Here is a 16,062-nt window from a genome sequence, read left to right on the forward strand (position 1 = left end):
GGCCACCTGACAGCAATGAGGATCCTGTAAATTTAGGGAGAGGTATTTGCGAGTTTCCTGCATGGTGCAGGAGGCTGGACTAGATGACCCTGGAGATCCCTTCCAACTCTAGGGTTCCTGACTGTGAGAGCAGTTCCTCAGTGGAACAGGCTTCCTCAGGAGGTGGTGGGCTCTCCTTCCTGGGAGGTTTTGAAACAGAGGCTAGAGGGCCATCTGACAGCAATGAGGATACTGTGAATTTAGGGGGAGGTGTTTGTGAGTTTCCTGCATTGTGCAGGGGGTTGGACTAGATGACCCTGGAGGTCCCTTCCAACTCTAGGATTCCTGACCATTAGAGCGGTTCCTCAGTGGAAGAGGCTTCCTCCTCGGGAGGTGGTGGGCTCTCCTTCCTGGGAGGTTTCGAAACAGAGGCTAGGTGGCCATCTGACAGCAATGTGGATCCTGTGAATTTAGGGGGAGGTGTTTGTGAGTTTCCGGCACTAAGATCAAGTTCCCAAAATCTTCTTGTGGACAAAGGATGCTCAGCTACCTGCCACTAGAGCGAGAGCCTTTTTGGTAGCAGCCCCTGCTCTGTGGAATGCTCTCCCCAAAAATATCAGGGCCCTGCAGGACTTGCCACAATTCCTCCAGGTCTGTAACACAGAATTGTTTTATTCGCTTTCAACAACTAACAGGGAAGCGACCACTACACCACAGCACGGATATCTAAACTCAGCCCAGTATAAATATTTCCAAGCAATATTTGACAACCAAATAGGCAGCCGTGTTGGTCTGAAGGCTTTTTATCTCTTGACGTATACTACACCCATCTTCCACTATATTTTGATGTATTTTTTCCTAATGGCAAACTAGAATGATGTATATATTCATGTTGCATGTTAAAAGGTAAATCAGTTGGACAGGAAAATCTTCTGGGAAAGAAATGCCTTCTTTTTGACCCAGGTTTAGTAGCAATAGAACAATGAAGAGGCATTCTCACATCCTGACATGTTCCTGTCTGATGGTTTCCCACGCTCAGGCAACCCAGAGCAAAGGTTTTCTGAAGTTGTTAATTTTGCTATTCCGCTATTGGATTTTAACTTTGTACCACTTGGCATTCCAAACCCCACCAACTATATGTGGCTCTGCTTACTGTCCCTCTTTCCTCGCCTGAAGAAGCGGCACGCGCACCAAAGCTGGCCTTCCGAATAGAACTAAGTTGGTCTTAAAGGTGCGATGGACCCCTATTTTGTTGCCAGCCCCTCCTCCTCCTTCCAGCGGGGGGGGGGGAGAACTGCATTTCCCAGAAGGCCTTGCAAGCCCCAGCCAAGCCAGCCCCGCCTTTTCCAGGGGTGGGAGGGGGCAGCACGAGCAGCCCCCCCCTCCTCCCCTCCCCCGCCTGCCGGGGCAGGATCCGGCTCGGGCACCTTTGCAGCAGCTGCAGGAGGGCAGGTGATGGGATCTGGGGCGAGGAGGGGCGTGCAAGAGGGAGGGGCGGGGGGAGGAGAGGCTCAGCTCCTTCTGCAGCCTCGGCGGGGCGGCCGGGCTGATCCGGGGCCGCTTCTCTTTCTGGGGGGGGGGCGGTTGGGGGGTGTCTCTTGCTTCTTTTGCAGCCCCCGCCCCCCCCGCCCCCAGGGCAAGTTGCAAGGCCCAGCAAGACTGCGGCTCCCGCTGCTGTGCTTTCCCCTCAGCCCCCAAGAAGGTCTCTGGGTTGCAAAAGGGTCTGAAGGGGCCTTCTGGGGGGCAGCCCCCTCCCCCCTCCCTCTTGCACGCCCAGCAGGAACCTATTTGCACATTAGGCCACACCCCTGGTGTCACTATTGGCCCCGCCCCCCGATTAGTAAATCTTCTGTAAGGTATTGATTTTTGTGTTAAAGCGCTTCTGTCCTATGCAATCCGAAATCTGTGGAAATGCTGCGGTAGCTTCCTTGCAGTTCAAGTTTGCAACCCCTCCCAATATAGTATCATCTGCAAATTTAATAAGCATTCCCTCTATTCCTTCATGCAGATCATTTATAAAGATGTTGAACAGAAGAGGTCCCAGCACAGATCCTTGAGGCATTCCTCTCCAAGAGGATGAGGAACCGTTCACAGGCACTCTTTGGTTGCGATCTGTCAGCCAGTTGCAGATCAGGATGCTGCAAGATGGGCTCATTAGTAAACAGGTTGTTTCATTGTTCAAATGCCTGTAGTTCAGCACCTAGCTTCCTAATCATGATTCAGCAGTTTTGTTCCCTTAAAGAACTATAACTCTGACACTTAAGACAAGGCAAGTGAAAAGGAAGGAAGGAAGGAAAATAGATGGGGGGGAGAGGTGTAAAGAAAGAAACTTTAATTTTAAATGCATTCTCTAAGCTGATGGCTGACTTGGCTTGGCGAAGTGACTTAAAGCAATAAATGCCTTCTCCAAGCCAGCCAATGCGGGGAGGGGCGCTTCAAGAGCCACACAAGTTGTGTGAAAGAGCACAGGTGGCTCCTGAACCTCAGTTTGGCCACTTCTGTTCTGGGCCCTCCATCTCTTCCTGCAGAGAAGCCCTGAGGATCAGGCAGCCTGAAGGAGAAGGCCTTGGGTTTGCTAGGGGGGGAAATAGAACAAAGTATAGGATGAGTTTAATCAGGCCAGTTTATGTTCACAGAGATAGAGGCAAGGTTTAGAGTAACACAGAAAGTCTCTGCAAAAAATAAAAGTTAAAGTAGAAACCTCTGGAAACACAAAGCTGAGAGCCAGTTTGGTGTAGTGGTTAAGTGTGCGGACTCTTATCTGGGAGAACCAGGTTTGATTCCCCACTCCTCCACTTGCACCTGCTGGCATGGCCTTGGGTCAGCCATAGCTCTGGCAGAGGTTGTCCTTGAAAGGGCAGCTGCTGTGAGAGTCCTCTCAGCCCCACCCACCTCACAGGGTGTCTGTTGTGGGGGAGGGAGATAAAGGAGATTGTGAGCAGCTCTGAGACTCTTGAGTGGAGGGCAGAATATAAATCCAATATCTTCTTCTTCTTCTGATATATTTCTGGGGTCAAACATGCAGGTTAATATACTAGACAGTCTTTTTTACAGTTCAGGGCTAATTCCCCCCCCCCCCCCCCCCAATTTAATTGGTCTAGATGAAAAGAAGCCCAAGTTCATGCAGATTTCTGGATCTGTATTTCTTGGAGACTTTCAGTATATAATCAACGAAGTATGACAGAATAGTAAAATTATCTGGTAGGGAGTGGTGTAGAAAGCATTTATATGGCTTCTCCTCAGTATGAATTGTTTGATGTTCCTTTAGGATGTAATTCCGAGAGAAGCACTTTCCACACTCTAAGCATTTGAATGACTTCACCCCAGTATGAATATTTTGATGTGCAGTCAAGCTGCTATTTTGGGAGTAGCACTTTCCACACTCCAAGCATTTGTATGGCTTCTCCCCAGTATGAATCTTTTGATGTGTTTTTAAGGTGCCATTCTGAGAGAAGCATTTTCCACACTCCTTGGAGGTTTTTAAGGAGAGGCTAGATGGCATCTGACAGCAATGTCCTTCTCCTCTTCTTCCTCCTCCTCCTCCTCTTCCTCAGTTCCTCTGTGGAAGACGCTTCCTCCTCGGGAGGTGGTGGGCTCTCCTTCCTTGGAGGTGTTTCAACGGAGGCTGGATGGCCATCTGACAGCAATGAGGATCCTGTGAACTGGGGGTGTGTGTGTGTGTGAATTTCTTGCATTGTGCAGGGTCTAGACTAGATGACCTCGGAGGTCCCTTCCAACTCTCTGATTCTATGACTTGGAAGCCCAGAAGCGTCCCACGTTTCCTGCTAATGGGAAAATGCTGTTCAGACACGACAAATGTGATCTTTCAGCAGGTTAGCAAGAGCAAGAAACATCTTGCCGGGCATATTCCGGGAGGGGCATCTAACTTATCCTTCCCAGATATTCACTTTCATACAGGTGAGCTTGCTGCAGCTCCAAGCCCAGGTGAGAGAGAGGAGGAGGAGGAGATGAAAGGCAGAAGGCCAGCCAGGGCCAAGGGGCTGCAGGAGCTCCCCCGGGAGAGAGGGGGCAACCATCTCCCCCCACCAGCCTCTCTTGCCAGGCCCTCCTCCTCCTTCCAGCTGGGGGGGGAGAGAACTGCATTTCCCAGAAGGCCTTGCAAGCCCCAGTCAAGTCAGCCCCACCTTTTCCAGGGGTGGGAGGGGGCAGCATGAGCAGCCCCCCTCTCCTCCCCCGCCTGCTGGGGGCAGGATCCGGCTCTGGCACCTTTGCAGCAGCAGAAGGGGGCAGGTGAGCGGAGGGGGGGAAGGGATCTGGGGTGAGGAGGGGCGTGCAAGAGGGAGGGGCGGGGGGAGGAGAGGCTCAGCTTCTTCTGCAGCCTTGGAGGGGCAGCCGGGCTGATCCGGGGCTGCTTCTCTTTCTGGCCTTCCCTGCAGAGAAGTGCTGAGGATCAGGCAGCCTGGAAAGAGCGGGCCTTGGGTTTGCAAGGGGGGGAAATAGAACACAGTATAGGAGGAGTTTAATTAGGCCAGTTTATGTTCACAGAGCTAGAGGTCACTTTTAGAGCAGCACAGAAAGTCTCTGCAAAAAAAAAGTGAAAGCAGAAACCTCTGGAAACACAATGTTGATATATTTCTGGGGTCAAACATGCAGATTAATATACTAGATCCAAGTAGTCAGCCGTGTTGGTCTGAAGTAGTAGAACAAAATAGGAGTCAAGTGCACCTTGAAGACCAACTTAATTTTGCAGAGCTGGACTTTATCCCAGCTGTTGGCTGGGAGATCTAAAGAAGAAGCTAGAAAATACTGGATGAAATTTTATGCCTGGCTAGACACTCAAGACTCTTAAGATTCTCTGGTGTGAAGTTATTTCTCCTCCCCCCCCCCTGTATTTTATATTACAAAATTGCCTTTACTGGAATTGTCAAACTAACAGATAACTTAACCCAAAGATTTATAGTATAAAATTTTAAAATGTTGATGATGTTTAGTATAGAGATAATAATATGGGACAATTTATGTAACTAAAGTATTGAAGATGTAAGCTTGTATTTTTTGAAAGTATCTTTATGCAGAATAAGGTTAAAATGTATTCTGCTCTCCATTCTCCCTATCCCCTACCCTTACTCTTTCTGAAACAAAACTTTTTAAAATGGAAGTCCAACTTAGTTTTATTCAGAACGTCAGCTTTTGTGTGCATGCACACTTCCTCCGATGTGGAATCCGGTTCAGTGAGCAAAACCACACATAGCTGGTAGTCAGTGGCTCAGAATGTGAAATGGTACAGATTTATTATTCAATGACAGAATAGTAAAATTAAGAAATTGAGCAAACCTTTGATCTGAGTCGCATGAGCATGCAAAAGCAATAAAACAGTAATATGTCAAAATGTAAGAATGTCTGTTAATAACTATATTGTATTAAGCCTGGTCAAAAGGAAGGTATTTATATCTCAAAAAATTTCCCATCCAACTATTATTATCCCATTAATATACTAGACAGTCAGGGTCAATTCCCCCCCCCCCCATTTAATTGGTCTAGAGGAAGAGAAGCCCAAGTTCATGCAGATTTCTGGATTTGTATTTCTTGGAGACTTTCAGTGTATAATCAAGGGAGTGGGCGATGGGATCCTTTTCTTCTTGAAAGGACAGGAACGGTTGTTCACGCGGGCCGTGTTCCCCTCTTCCAGAGCTCCCCGGTGTCCCTTGAGGAGGCGGCCATGTTCTTCACGGAGGAGGAATGGGCCCTGCTGGATCCAGGACAAAGAAAACTCTTCTGGGAAGTGATGGAGGAAACGTACGAGACGGCCGCCTCTCTGAGTGAGGCTCCTACCTCTTTTATCTTCTTCCTTTTTGTCCTTGTGGTGTAAGGCTTCCCCTCAGGGATGAGATGTTTGGGGAGGGACGGTGGCTCAGTGGCAGAGCATCTGCTTGGTAAGCATAAGGTCCCAGGTTCAATCCCTGGCATCTCCAACTCAAAAGGGTCCAGGCAAATAGGAGTGAAGAGTGAAAAACCACAGCTGGAGACCCTGGAGAGCCACTGCCGGTCTGAGTAGACCAGACTGACTTTGAGGGACCCAGGGGGGTCTGATTCAGTAGAAGGCAGCTTCAGAGGTTCTTTGGGTCACTGCTGGGAGGGAAGCTTTGTGTTGAGCTGAAGAGGACAGAGATCATGGAAAGGGGGTGAGAAAACAAGAAGGAAGATTCATTCATATGCACAGGAAGCTGCCCCACAAAACCACAAATGAGCAAAGAAATTTTCTTTCCACATTCTGAAGTGCCTCACTTTTTAAAATTCTGTCTGGGTGTTGCTGTTGCAGGAGACTACATTTCCCAGGAGGACTTGCGAGCGCCAGAGAGATCTACCCTGCCTTTTCTAGGTGCCCTGGGGGCAGTTTTCCCTCCAGATGGAAATAAAAACATATGGAGTATGCCCTTCCCCGGGGCCTCTCTCCTTTCGTGCTTCCCCTGGCTGGAGGGAGAACTTGGCCTTTGCTCGTCTGCAGGAAAGGTGAGTTCAGGGTTTCATCCCCAACTCTTGGGCGAGAACGGGGGAGGGGAGAGAAACATGCAGGAAGAGGAGTGGAGGAGGAAGAGGTGGCCGGAAGAAGCCCTGAGAGAGAGACAGAGGCTTCCTGGCCAAGATCCGTGGGGTGGGGTGGGAGGTGGGTTACTTGTGCTTTCACCCCCTTGAATATGTTCCCTACAGCCAGCCTGGGGTTCTTCTTATCCTTAACTCCTACATGGACCCCTGGTCTGACCCAGTAGGGCTCATTGCCTGGTTCGGTGCAGTGGTTAAGTGTGTGGACTCTAATCTGGAGAACCGGGTTAGATTCCCCCCTCCTCCTCCACATGCAGCCAGCTGGGTGACCTGGGGTCAGTCACAAGTTCTCTCGGGGCTGTTCTCTCAAGAGCAGTTCTTTCAGAGCTCTCTCAGCCCCGCCTGCCTCACAGGCACAGCTCCCTCTATGCTGCACTGGGGGGTGCTGTTGCACAGATGTTTAACAGGCTGCTCATAGGTTTCTGCTCTATGCCCACAAGGCATTTTCCTTCCTTTGGAAACAATGGAGGATGCGGTCACCTTCTTCTGCGGCTCATAGAATTGGACTCCTTGGTCTGATCTTGTTGAAACTTGGGGAAGTGTTTGAGGAGAGGCAACAGCAGCTATGCTGCAAGTTTGGTGCCTCTACATAAAAAAGCAACAGCAATCCTGAAACCCCAGATACTCCAGGTCGATTCTCCATTATAGCCTATGGGGCCCATAGACTATAAGAACATAAGAGAAGCCATGTTGGATTAGACCAATGGCCCACTCAGTCCAACACTCTGTGTCACACAGTGGCCAAAATACACACACACACACACACACACACTTTGGCTAATAGCCACTGATGGACCTCTGCTCCATATTTTTATCCAATCCCCTCTTGAAGCTGTCTATGCTTGTAGCCGCCGCCACCTCCTGTGGCAGTGAATTCCACATGTTAATCACCCTTTGGGTGAAGAAGGACTTCCTTTTATCCGTTTTAACCTGACTGCTGCAATTTCATCGAATGCCCACAAGTTCTTGTATTGTGAGAAAGGGAGAAAAGTACAATACAAGAACTCGTGAGCATTCAATGAAATTGACTATAATGGTCTTTATAGGCTACACTGGAGCAGGAGGGGAAGCGTCTTGGATCAGCCTTTGGTTGGTTAGAGAGAAGACAAAACAGAAGACGCTTTGTCTTTAAGTAGGGCAGTTTATGTTTACACAGCTGGATGTAACCATTAGATCAACACAAAATGTCTCTGCAGACCACAGTGTTAAAAGCAGAAATCTTCTCTCAAGCATTACTTGTCTTTATTTCTGGGATTAAACATGCAAGATAGTATAATGTCAGCCTTACAGTCAATTATCCCACACACACACACACACACATTTAACTGGATTTGACCAAAAGAAGCCCAGTTCTTTGCAATTGTCTGAGTTTATATTTCTTGGAGACGTTCAGAATATAATAGCTGGAAAGAGTCTGAAAAAGAAACTAGTTCTATTTTCCGTGCCTTTGGTTTGATGTATTGGATTCTATAATTGGCTAGATCCAAATAGGCAGCCGTGTCGGTCTGAAGTAGTAGAACAAAATAGGAGTCAGTTGCACCTTTAAGACCAACTTAGTTGTATTCAGAACGTCAGCTTTCGTGTGCATGCCCACTTCTTCAGACGAGGAAGAGACAATTGATTGGCTGGTGGGGTTCTTCCTTCTTTCTTGAGTGGTCAGAGACATGATCGAGAGGGCCATATTTTCCTCTTCCAGAGCTCCCCCGTGTCCTTTGCGGGGGTCGCTGTCTTCTTCACAGAAGAGGAATGGGCCCTTCTGGATCCAGGCCAAAGAAAACTCTACTGGGCTGTTATGGAGGAAATGTTGGAGACCACGGCCTCTCTGGGTAAGGATCTTTTCTGCTTTGTTATAATCGCAGAAGAGGAGGGAGGGAGGGGAAACTTCCTTTGCCAGTCTTTCATTCCAGGGCACACTTTCATGTCCTGTAGAGGAAAGAGCACGCTTGGGATCTCAGCTCCTGAAAAAGAAAGCATAGCATATTTTCACTCTGCAAAGAGAAACCTGTTAATGAAGTTGGCTCTGACTGGGAGAGATGGACCCTATCCAGCTGGGTTCCTGCTAGGACATCCCCACGGCTCCTGTTTCCTTCTAAGGTCTTTCTATTTTGAGGCCCAGCGGCTCTCTTCCTTGGACTGAGTGGGGCTGAGGGGAGGAGGGAGGAAAAGCCCCACGGATTGGACCAGGCCAGAGAAGGGGCTTCTGTTCTGCGTCTCCAAAGTCCCCGATTCAGTTGACAGCACTTGGAAAAGGAGTTGAGAGAGGAGGAGCTTCATTTGTAGGGCCCCCCTCCCCTCCCTGGGCTGTAACCTCAAATCTCCAGGAATTCCCCAGTCTGGTGGTTCTAGGGTTGCCAAGTCCAGTTCAAGAAATATCTGGGGACTTTGGGGGTGGAGCCAGGAGACTTTGGGGGGTGGAGCCAGGAGACATTAGGCGTGGAGCCAAGATCAAGGCTGTGACAAGCATAATTGAACTCCAAAGGGAGTTCTGGCCATCACATTTAAAGGGACTGCACACCTTTTAGATGCCTTCCTTCCATAGGAAATAATGAAGGATAGGGGCACCTTCTTTTGGGGCTCATAGAATTGGACCCCCTGGTCCAATCTTTTTGAAACTTGGGGGGTATTCTGGGGAGGGGCACTAGATGCTATAGTGAAAATTTGGTGCCTCTACCCTAAAAAACAGCCCCCCCAGAGCCCCAGGTACCCGTGGAATAATTCTCCATGATTTTCTATGGGAATAAATCTCCATAGGGAATAATAGAGTTTCCAGCAGACAGTTCCCTTCCCTCCCCCCGCTTTCTGACGACCCTGAAGTGGGGGGAGGGCCTCCAAACCGGGGTATCCCCTGCCCCCACCTGGGGATTGGCAACCCAGTCTGGTGTTTCCAAGACTACCTCTGCCTCTTGAGTAATCATTTCCTCAGGCCCAGAGTCATGGAGGGCGTTTGAGTGGGTTGTTGTTCATTCGCACAGTGGAGTCGGACTCTTTGTGACCCCCTGGACCACGTCATGCCAGGCCCTCCTGTCTTCCACCATGGGCGGGAAGCCCCCACCAAATTCCTTTTCAAAGTCTCTCTCTCTCTCGGCTTGACTTCGCGAACGAAGATTTAAGAAGGGTGCAGTAGTCCACGTCTGCTGCAGGCTCGCTGGTGGCTGACAAGACCGATGCGGGACAGGCAGATCCGGCCACAGTGGCTGCAGGAAAAAGTCTGATTTGGGGTTGGTGCTGTAGCAGTGCGATTCTTCCTCAATCTCCTTTTGTCCTCAAGACCAGCTAAGTCATCAAAGTCATCAACAAATAAATAACGTGCTATAAACATCGAAGAAAGACAGAGGCTGCAGTGCGGCTCGTGAGCCACCGAGAGCATTTTGCGTGCTTTGAAACCTTTGCGGAGACCGTTGGGCCCAAGCAAGCCTTTACTATTGTATGGATTTATGATGAATCCTTTATTTGATGAAGAATTCAGAAACAGGACGATAGCTGGCACACCTGTTGCATTCATAAGAACATAAGAGAAGCACTGTTGGATCAGGCCAATGGCCCATCCAGTCCAACACTCTGTGTCACAGAAGAACATAAGAGAAGCCCTGTTGGATCAGGCCAATGGCCCATCCAGTCCAACACTCTGTGTCACATAAGAACATAAGAGAAGCCCTGTTGGATCAGGCCAGTGGACCCTCCAGTCCAACACTCTGTGTAACATAAGAACATAAGAGAAGCCATGTTGGATCAGGCCAATGGCCCCTCCAGTCCAACACTCTGTGTCACATAAGAACATAAGAGAAGCCATGTTGGATCAGGCCAATGGCCCATCCAGTCCAACACTCTGTGTCACATAAGAACATAAGAGAAGCCATGTTGGATCAGGCCAGTGGCCCCTCCAGTCCAACACTCTGTGTCACATAAGAACATAAGAGAAGCCCTGTTGGATCAGGCCAGTGGCCCCTCCAGTCCAACACTCTGTGTCACATAAGAACATAAGAGAAGCCCTGTTGGATCAGGCCAGTGGCCCCTCCAGTCCAACACTCTGTGTCACATAAGAACATAAGAGAAGCCATGTTGGATCAGGCCAGTGGCCCATCCAGTCCAACACTCTGTGTCACATAAGAACATAAGAGAAGCCCTGTTGGATCAGGCCAGTGGCCCCTCCAGTCCAACACTCTGTGTCACATAAGAACATAAGAGAAGCCATGCTGGATCAGGCCAGTGGCCCCTCCAGTCCAACACTCTGTGTCACACAGTAGCCAAAAAAAGGAGGTTCACAAGTTGGGCTAGAAGTCCTCCCACTCTGCCCCCCCAAGCACCAAGAATACAGAGCATCACTGCCCCAGACAGTTCCAATGATATGCTGTGGCTAATAGCCACTGATGGACCTCTGCTCCATGTTTTTATCCAAACCCCTCTTGAAGCTGGCTATGCTTGTAGCCGCCACCACCTCCTGTGGCAGTGAATTCCTTGCACGATGTTTCCTGAAATGGAGGATTGAGAAATACATTTTCAACTGATTCACTTTGATATTGAAGACTTTCAACAGGAGCTGCACTGCAATTTGAGTCTTTCTTCACTGCTTATAGCATGTTATTTATTTGTTGATGACTCTGAAAAGGAATTGCATGTTTCAAATGCAGTAAGGATTTGGGCAGTATATTAATTATAGTAAAGGTGGCTGTGTACTTTCCCTTTAAACTGTTCATGGATTATTCATAGTAATCAAGGACACAGCATTTGCTTGGTCTGTTGAAGAGTAGCAGGCAGCCAGTCCTGGGCGAGCCCTGCAAGTCATAGAATCATAGAGCCAGAAAGACCACTGAAGGCCTTTGTTTCTTATGGGACAGGCACTGCTTCTATTATTTTTGGGGGTTGAAACCCTCTATATTCTCCCCACCTCTCCGATTCTTCTGCAAGTCTAGATCATTTTCCAGGTTTCTAGGATTATCTATTTTGTCCACATCGCCAGTCTCTCAATTTAACTGTTGGATATATTTATTCTTTTTTATTTAATCAAACTATTTCAACAAAATTCAAGATTTTTTAAGCATTCTTTTTCCTATTCTGTTTTATGTGTTGCCTAAACGTCCACTAGAAACCTTATTAACCTGAATGGGAGCTCAAGAGCAAGCTACTGTAAAAGTGGAAAGAAAGAAATCAGCTCCTCCTTCCCTTGGTCACCCCTTTCTTCTTTTCCAGGTCATCCTGATGTGTCTTTAGATATTGCTGAGGTTTTTCCAAGCCCTTGGCTCTGGTTATAGAAAGCACCATTGACTACTGACCTTACCTGCTAACTGGTATTTTGTAACTTTTTCATTCATATATGATTTTGGTCTCTCTTTTGCAGTTGCAGATGTGTTTGAGAAGGAATCAGGAGGGAGAGTTGTGGGAAAAGACAACAACATACAAGTGGAAGCACAATCCGGGGGTCAAGCGGTACCCAAGAGACATTGCAGAAAGAACAGGGAATGGAAACAGAAGCAAAGGAAAGAATTGGAGGCCTGTCAGAGCAGAAAGAAGCCTGAGGTCTCATCCCAAGATGAAACACGGAAGAGAAAGAAAAGGTCTAATGGTACCATGAACCAGAAGGGGTCCAGCTGCCAATTCAGTACTAACACATCTCACAAAGTTCCAGCATTCTTGAAAAGGCATAAATGTGTGGAATGTGGAAAGTGCTTCCACTGGAGTAGTTCACTAACTGTCCATCAAAGGTTTCACACAGGGGAGAAGCCATATAAATGCCTGGAGTGTGGAAAGTGCTTCTCTCAGAATGGCACCTTAAAAACACATCAAAAGATCCATACTGGGGAGAAGTCATATAAATGCTTGGAGTGTGGAAAGTGCTACTCCCATAATAGCAGCTTGACTGCACATCAAAATATTCATACTGGGGAGAAGTCATTCAAATGCTTAGAGTGTGGAATGTGCTTCTCTCGGAATTTCATCCTAAAGCGACATCAAACGATTCATACTGGGGAGAAGCCATATAAATGCTTTGAGTGTGGAAAGTGCTTCTCTCTCATTGGCAGCCTAACTACACATAAGAAGATTCATACTGGGAAGAAGCCATACAAATGCTTGGAGTGTGGAAAGTGCTTCTCTCGGAATTACGCCCTAAGAACACATCAAAAGATTCATACTGGGGAGAAGCCATATAAATGCCTGGAGTGTGGAAAGTGCTTCTCTCAGAATGGCACCTTAAAAACACATCAAAAGATTCATACTGGGGAGAAGTCATATAAATGCTTGGAGTGTGGAAAGTGCTACTCCCATAATAGCAGCTTGACTGCACATCAAAATATTCATACTGGGGAGAAGTCATTCAAATGCTTAGAGTGTGGAATGTGCTTCTCTCGGAATTGCATCCTAAAGCAACATCAAACGATTCATACTGGGGAGAAGCCATATAAATGTTTTGAGTGTGGAAAGTGCTTCTCTCTCATTGGCAGCCTAACTACACATAAGAAGATTCATACTGGGAAGAAGCCATACAAATGCTTGGAGTGTGGAAAGTGCTTCTCTCAAAGTGGCCACCTAAGGTCACATCAAAACATTCACACAGGGGAGAAGCCACATAAATGCTTGGAGTGTGGAAAGTGCTTCTCTCAGAATGGCACCTTAAAAACACATCAAAAGATTCATACTGGGCAGAAGTCATATAAATGCTAGTGTGGAAAGTGCTACTCCCATAATAGCAGCTTGACTGCACATCAAAATATTCATACTGGGGAGAAGTCATTCAAATGCTTAGAGTTTGGAAAGTGCTTCTCTCTCAATGGCAGCCTAACTGCACATAAGAAGATTCATACTCGGGAGAAGCTATTCAAATGCTTGGAGTGTGGAAAGTGCTTCTCTCGGAATGACACCCTAAGAACACATGAAAAGATTCATACTGGGAAGAATCCACATAAATGCTTGGAGTGTGGGAAGAGCTTCTCTAGGAATGGTACCCTAAAAGAACATCAAAAGATTCATACTGGGGAGAAGTCATATAAATGCTTGGAGTGTGGAAAGTGCTACTCCCATAATCACAGCTTGACTGCACATCAAATTATTCATACTGGGGAGAAGTCATTCAAATGCTTAGAGTGTGGAAAGTGCTTCTCTTTCAAAGGCAGCCTAACTGCACATAAGAAGATTCATACTGGGAAGAAGCCATACAAATGCTTGGAGTGTGGAAAGTGCTTCTCTCAGAATTACGCCCTAAGACAACATGAAAGGATTCATACTGGGAAGAAGCCATACAAATGCTTGGAGTGTGGAAAGTGCTTCTCTCGGAATGACCACCTAACTATACACCAAAGGTTTCATACTCGGAAAAAGCCATATAAATGCTTGGAGTGTGGAAAGTGCTTCTCCCAGAAAGGTGGCTTGACTGTACATCAAAAGATTCATACTGGGGAGAAGTCACATAAATGCTTGGAGTGTGGGAAGAGCTTCTCTCAGAATGGCCAACTAAGGTCACATCAAAGGATTCATACTGGGGAGAAGCCATTCAAATGCTTGGAGTGTGGAAAGTGCTTCTCTCGGCATTACACCCTAAGAGGACATCAGAAGATTCATACTGGGGAGAAGCCATATAAATGCTTAGAGTGTGGAAAGTGCTTCTCTCGGAATGAAACCCTAAGAGAACATAAGAAGATTCATACTGGGGAGAAGCCATTCAAATGCTTGGAGTGTGGAAACTGCTTCTCTCGGAATGACACCCTAAAAGCTCATCAGAAGGTTCATACTGGGGAGAAGCCATATAAATGCTTTGAGTGTGGACAGTGCTTCTCTCAAAGTGGCCACCTAAGGTCACATCAAAACATTCACACAGGGGAGAAGCCACATAAATGCTTGGAGTGTGGGAAGAGGTTCTCTCGGAATGGCAGACTAAGAGAACATCAAAAGATTCATCATGGGAACCTCTGTTGAGGAATGAGGGTGAGCTGATTTGAGGAACGACACGGTCAAGAGTCCAGTTTGGAGGAATCCCCCAGCTGTTGATTGGTCTCTCTGGGTCTTAAGAGATGGTGAAAAGCTGGCTCCTTTTGTCCAGCATCAGGAGCTCCCCGGGTTTTCCTACAGAGTCCTTGTTTTAGCTCAGGGCTAGAGTCCTGGAGATCTGAGATTTATGATCCAGCTCAGAGCCCTGCCAAAGTCTTTTTTTGGGGGGGGGGCGCGGGGCGGGGAATGAAGCCTGTCCCTTCCTCCCATCCTAAACTTCAGAGGAGTGCTCTACCGCTCTTGATAAGGAGTGAGTTTCATCTCCAGCGAAGCTGCCCGTCTCTCAGACATGTCGGTGGGGAAAAATAAACCTCTCTCTTACAGCACTTTCCATGTAGTTGGTTTTCTCAGACACTGGTGCAAGAAGCATTTTAACAAGGAAATGTTATTGAGGAATTCTGAAAACGAAACATTGGCTTAGCTGAAGGTTTCTTCTCTTTGGTGGAGCGAAATCATCCTGTTATTTTTCCCTCCCCAAGAGGTTGTTAAGCCTACTTGAAAGGTTGGCTCTTTTTTCTTTTCTTCCCCTTTTTCATGGTTAGATTAATAAAGTTGTATTACTTGGTTAGTTCCTTTTCTGTGTGGAGTTTTCAGTAGTTTGGGGCTTGGCTATTCTCCGCCTGGGAAGGACACTCCCCCTCCCCCACCCCGTGATCTGGAAGGAATCCCAACATTTTGCATAGCCCTACCTGGAGGGAGAGGGGGGGGGGGTGACCTAACCACTGTGGATGACTTCCCCCACCAGAGAAGATGATGATGATATTGGATTTATACTCTGCCCTGAATCTCAGAGTGGCTCACAATCTCCTTTATCTTCCTTCTCCACAACAGGCACCCTGTGAGGTGGGTGGGGCTGAGAGAGCTCTCCCTGAAGCTGCCCTTTCAAGGACAACTCCTGTGAGAGCTATGGCTAACCAAACACCATTCCAGTAGGTGCAGGTGGAGGAGTGGGGAATCAAACCCGGTTCTCCCGGATAAGAGTCCATGCATTTACCCACTACACCAAACTGAAGGAGAATGAACCAGGGAAACAGTTGTAGGAGGTTTTTTGTTTTTTTTTGACAAATCTGCGTTTGGAGAAAGCTGCATAGCTGTGGAGCTGCAGGTGAGAAGGGACAATTGTGGCATATCACCAGTTTTCTGAGAGACTTTTAATTGGATGGACATTTCTACGTTTATGACTTCATTGTTGATGTGTTCTTACCACGGGGATCTATTTGGCTATAAATTCTTCCCAAATACCTCCCCCACCCCTCGACACCCCCAGTGCCCCTCCTCTCTGCCCAGAAGACGGCAAAATCCTCCGGGATCCCCTGCCAAAGGGGAGAAAAATTGCTGACTGAACCCAAAGTGACAATCTGCATTTTGCTGGACACAGAAACAGCAATGCTGCCCTAGAATCAGAGAATACAATCATAGAATCATACAGTTGGAAGGGACCTCCAGGGTCATCTAGTCCAACCCCCTGCACAATGCAGGAAACTCACAAACACCTCCCCCTAAATTCATAGGATCCTCATTGCTGTCAGATGGCCATTTAGCCTC

At 47.6% G+C, this 16,062-nt stretch overlaps 1 pseudogene; it reads left to right on the top strand.

Moving 5' to 3' along the window:
* The first annotated feature begins 4,168 nt into the window (after positions 1-4,168).
* LOC132572087 (zinc finger protein 665-like) lies at positions 4,169-15,089 on the top strand (annotated as a pseudogene).
* Positions 15,090-16,062: the final 973 nt, after the last annotated feature.

Source organism: Heteronotia binoei, chromosome 5, assembly GCF_032191835.1.
Source record: "Heteronotia binoei isolate CCM8104 ecotype False Entrance Well chromosome 5, APGP_CSIRO_Hbin_v1, whole genome shotgun sequence".
NCBI classification, from domain to species: Eukaryota; Metazoa; Chordata; class Lepidosauria; order Squamata; family Gekkonidae; genus Heteronotia; species Heteronotia binoei.